The following is a 5,879-nucleotide window of genomic DNA, read 5'->3' on the forward strand; positions in this document are numbered from 1 at the left end:
TCTAGAAAAAAATAAATTTCAAAAAAAAAAAAAAAAAAATCATGGAAAATTCATTTTAGGGGTAATTTTGATCCAAAATTTTAAAAATTAAAATTTTTTGGATTTTCACAGATTTTAGTGGAGTTTTTTGACCCCCCCTTTTAAAAAAAATGCAAAAAAAATCAAAAAAAAAAATTTTTTTTTAAAAAGTGAGGGAGGTTGATAAAATAGATTTTACCCTGGGGGCAATCTTAATTATAAAGCGAAATTTTTGGGATTAATATACGATTTCTATATAAAATGGGATGGACAAATTCTATAGGTCGGGAATTTGTCTTTTTTTAATATAGAAATTTTATTCAAAAAATTAATGATTTTTTTACTAAAAAGAAGGGAAATCTTAAGGTATCAAAAAAAATAATTTTTGAATAAAAAAGTTATATAAAATTTTGGAAAATTTTGTACTGTCTTAGGCCCCCAAGATTAGTATGTCTAGTAGATAGGCGGGATTTTTAAAAATTGAATATTTTAGTTCATTTTTTTATATAACTTATGAATTATATGTAAGTTTTGATTTTTAAATAAATCGTTATGCAATAAAGATGATTAAATATTAAGGAAACTTAGATTTAGTAAAAAATTTAAGTACTGACAAAATTTGTGCCAGCAGTAGCGGTTATACAAATAGTGCATTATAAAATTTTTAAGCTTTAATTAATTAGTTTATTTAAAATATAAGTAAAAGTTTATTAGGTGAAATTTTAAATTATTAATAAAATTTATTTAAAATTAATGAAGTTAGGAAATTTATTTTTAAACTAGGATTAGATACCCTATTATTTTAAATGTAAATATAGTAAGCTTAATTATTAGAAGTTATGGTCTTCAAAATTAAAAAAAATGGCGGTATTTTAGTCTATTTAGAGGAACCTGTTTATTAATTGATAGTCCACGAATTTAATTACTTTTTCTTTAAGTTTATATATCGTCGTTAAAAATATTTTTATTGAAATTAAATATTTAGTTGTTTTTTTAAGAAAAAATTTCAGATCATTATGTAATTTATGAAAAAGATTAAATGGGTTACATTAAATTAATTTATATTGATTTATTAATATAATTATTAATAATAAAGCGGATTTAAAAGTAATATTAATTAAATTATTAATATGATTTAAGCTCTAAAATATGTACATATTGCCCGTCACTTTCACTTTAAAGTGGAATAAGTCGTAACAAAGTAGAGGTACCGGAAGGTGTATCTAGAAAGATCAAATTAGAGCTTATTATTAAGTATTTTATTTACACTAAAAAGTTTACTGTGAAATTCAGTATAGTTTGAATTTAAAAAAATTATTTTTATTTAAGTTATAAATTTTATTGAAATAAAAATATTAGAGTTTTATTATTAAATCAAATAATTATTTTAATTATAGATTATTAGTATTGTGAAAGAAATTTTTTAAAATTTTAAAAGAATAATTTATTTTTAGTACCTTGTGTATCAGGGTTAATTAAATATAATTTATTTATTAATAATTTTCTCGAATTTAAAAGAGTTAAATTTATATAATTTTTATTGTAAAATAAATATTATTAATATAGATTTAGAGGTGAAATGCTATTCGATTTTAAATATATCTAGTTTTTTAAGAAAAAAATTTAATTTTACTAATAATTAATAATATTTTTATTTATTAATAAGTTATTTTTATTGGGTTATATTTTAAGGGATGAGCTTTTAAATAGATAATTATAAATAATAAATTTATTAATAAAGAAATAGGATTAGAAATTTTCATTTTTAAAAAAGTGTTATAATTTTTTTATTATAGTATAAAATTTATATTAATATTTTAATTTTTTTATTAAAATAATAAGTTAAATTAATAAATTTATGAAATAATGATTAAATTAGTAAATAATATATATATATATATATAATTGTTTGTTTAAGGTTAATTTAAGGAATTCAGCAAATATTTTTTTCACCTGTTTATTAAAAACATGTCCTTTTGAAAATAATTTAAGGTCTAACCTGCCCAATGAGGAATTTAATGGCCGCAGTATATTGACTGTGCAAAGGTAGCATAATCATTAGTTTTTTAATTGAAAGCTTGTATGAAGGGTTGAATGAGAAAAATACTGTCTCAGATTAATTTAAATTGAATTTTATTTTTAAGTTAAAAAGCTTAAATATTAATTAAAGACGAGAAGACCCTATAGAGTTTAATAATATAATAAATTTATTTTTTAGAATTTATATAATAAATTTTACTTGTTATTTAGTTGGGGTGATTTAAAAATTTAATAAACTTTTTTTATATAAAAACATTAATTTATGAAAAAATGATCCTTTAATAAAGATTAATAGATTAAATTACCTTAGGGATAACAGCGTAATTTTTTTTTAGAGTTCAAATCAAAAAAAAAGTTTGCGACCTCGATGTTGGATTAAAATTTATATTTGGTGTAGGAGCTAAATTAATTTGGTCTGTTCGACCATTAAAATTTTACATGATCTGAGTTTAGACCGGTGTAAGCCAGGTTGGTTTCTATCTTAATTTTATTAAGAATTTTTAGTACGAAAGGACCAAAATTTTATTAAATTAATTATTTTAGAATAATAATAATGTTATTTTGACAGAAAATTGTGTAAGATTTAGAATCTTTTTATGTATGTTATATACAAATAACAAATGATTTTTTTAGATAAGATTATAGTTTTTTCTTTGAGATTAATTTTAGTAGTGATAGTATTTTTGAGCGTTGCTTTTATAACATTATTAGAGCGTAAGGTCTTAGGGGGAATTCAAATTCGTAAGGGTCCTAATAAAGTTGGATATTTAGGTATGATTCAGCCTTTTAGAGATGCTTTAAAATTGTTTTTGAAGGAACAAACTTTTCCTTTAAAATCTAATATTAATTTATATTATATTTCTCCTATTATAAATTTATTTTTAGTGGTTATATTATGATTATCAATACCATTTTTAAGTGTAAATTTAAATTTTAATTTGTCGGTTTTATTTATTTTAAGAGTGTCAAGATTAGGAGTATATAGAATTATATTGGCTGGATGATCTTCAAATTCTATATATGCTTTATTAGGAGGATTACGGGCTATTGCTCAAGTTATTTCTTATGAAGTAAGATTAGTATTAATTTTATTATCTTTTATTTGTATAATTATAAGTTTTAATATTTTGGATTTTATTAAATTTCAAGAAATAGTTTGATTTATTTATTTTATATTTCCTTTATGTTTTATATGATTTATTACTAGGTTAGCTGAAACAAATCGAACTCCTTTTGATTTTGCTGAAGGGGAATCTGAATTAGTTTCTGGTTTTAATGTTGAGTATAGAAGAGGGGGATTTGCTTTAATTTATTTATCAGAATATGCAAGAATTTTATTTATAAGAATATTATGTAGAATAATTTTTTTAGGGGGTAATATTTGATCTTGAGTGTTTTATTTAAAGTTGAGTTTAATAGTTTACTTATGAATTTTAGTTCGGGGATCTTTACCTCGGTATCGTTATGATAAGTTAATAAATTTATGTTGAAAAAATTATTTACCTATTTCTTTAAATTTATTAATATTATTTTTTTCTATTATAATTTATATATTTTTAAATTTTTAACTTAATTATATATATATATATATATATAGTTTTTATATTATATTTTAGGTTAATATTTAATGTATTAAAGTTTATATAGTTTAGGATTTTTAAATATTTAAAATATAATTATTTTAGTTTAAGGAAATATTTTGAGTATAATTAATAATATAATTATAAATAAGGAAATATTTTAAGTACAATTATCTGTATAATAATTATAAATAAGGAAATATTTTAAGTACAATTAGTAATATAATAATTATAAGTAAGGAAATACTTTAAGTACAATTATCTATATAATAATTATAAGTAAGGAAATATTTTAAGTACAATTAATAATATAATTATAAATAAGTAAATATTTTAAGTACAATTATCTATATAATAATTATAAATAAGGAAATATTTTAAGTATTAAAGTTTAAATTATTTAAAGTTGGACATTTAGAGTTAGTAATTTAGGCTAAGGAAATATTTTAAGTACAGTTATAGATTTAATTTAGTTAAAAATTTAAAATTTTAAGTATATATTTATAGAATATTTATAAATATAAATTATTTAATTTATTTATATATGTATATATAATTATATTTATTATTAGTATATTATTATTAATTATTATTTAGTTTATATATTATTATAATTATTATTATTATTATTTTTTAACTTTTTAGGGAGATATTTTAAGTACTAATTTTTTAGGCTTAAGATATAATTGTACTTAAAATATTTACCTAAAAAGTTAATAGAAATTTGTATTTCTTTATTATACTTTCAAAGTATATACTTATTCAAGTTCATTAACTATAAATAGAGATATTTATTTCATATATTTATAAATAAATATCTTATTAGAAAGTAGGAAAAATAACAAATTGTAAAAAATTGCCCTAAGTTAATATAAGGATTTTCTACGGGGGATATGCCGATTCATGTTAAAATTAAAATGATAGATACAAATATTCAAAATAATATTTTATTAATAGGGTAAAAATTAATTCTTGAATTTTTATTATTAATAATTGGCAGCGTATATAAAATTATAATTGAAAGGAATATAATAATAACACCTCCTAGTTTATTGGGGATAGATCGAAGAATTGCATAAGCGAATAAGAAATATCATTCAGGTTGAATATGGATAGGAGTAACTAAAGGATTAGCTGGCGTAAAATTATCAGGATCTCTTAATATATAAGGTATGGTTAGAGTAATTAAAGTTAATCTAAAAATTATAATTAGCATTCCTAATAAATCTTTAAAGGAATAGTAAGGATGAAATGGAATTTTATCTAAATTATTATTTAATCCTAAGGGATTTGATGATCCAGATTTATGAAGAAAAAGTAAATGAATAATAATTAAGCTAAGGATAATAAAGGGGAGAATGAAATGAAAAGTAAAGAATCGAGTTAATGTAGCATTATCTACAGCAAATCCCCCTCAAATTCAAATTACAGCAGAGTTTCCTAAATAAGGGATAGCTGAAATAAGATTAGTAATTACTGTAGCCCCTCAAAAAGATATTTGTCCTCAAGGTAAAACATACCCAAGAAAAGCTGTTGCTATAGATAATAAAAAAATTGTTACTCCAATTAGTCATGTTCTTTTTAGATTTGAGGACCCGTAATAAATTCCTCGTCCAATATGAATATATATACAAATAAAAAATATTGATGCTCCATTGGCATGAAGAGTTCGAATTAATCATCCAAAATTAATTTCTCGACAAATGATTCTTACTCTATTAAATGCTAGTTCAGTGTGGGGATAATAATGTATAGCTAAGAATAAACCTGTAATAATTTGAATTAAAAGACAAATTCCTAATAAACTTCCAAAATTTCATAAATAGGAAATATTTGAAGGAGAGGCTAAATCAATAAGTGAATTATTAATAATTTTAAATAAAGCGTTAGATTTTCGGTAGGGTGAATTTATCATTAGAATATTTTACGTAGGGCCCGAAATTATTTATAGTAATTGTTACAATTGTAATTAAAGTTACTAATAAGTAAGTTATAATTATAATTAAAATAAAATTATTAGGATAATTAAAATATTTTCTTAAGAATAGTTCTATGTTGTGAGGATTAAATATTTCATTAGAATTTTTAAAATAGATAAAATAAGAGTCATATATATAAATTATTAAAATATTAATAAGATTAATAATAATAAAAGTAACTAAAATATTATAAAATTTTTTAAATTTATTATTGGAGGAAATTCTTGTTATATAAATAAAAATAATTATCAATGCTCCTACA

General features: G+C 19.9%; 1 pseudogene; it reads right to left on the reverse strand.

Annotated features, from left to right (window-relative positions):
- Positions 1 to 2,276: 2,276 nt before the first annotated feature.
- On the reverse strand, positions 2,277 to 5,560 carry LOC132697553 (cytochrome b-like; annotated as a pseudogene).
- Positions 5,561 to 5,879: the final 319 nt, after the last annotated feature.

The sequence above is a fragment of the Cylas formicarius genome, unplaced genomic scaffold (genome assembly GCF_029955315.1).
Source record: "Cylas formicarius isolate icCylForm1 unplaced genomic scaffold, icCylForm1.1 PGA_scaffold_220__1_contigs__length_13659, whole genome shotgun sequence".
In the NCBI taxonomy this organism is placed as follows: Eukaryota; Metazoa; Arthropoda; class Insecta; order Coleoptera; family Brentidae; genus Cylas; species Cylas formicarius.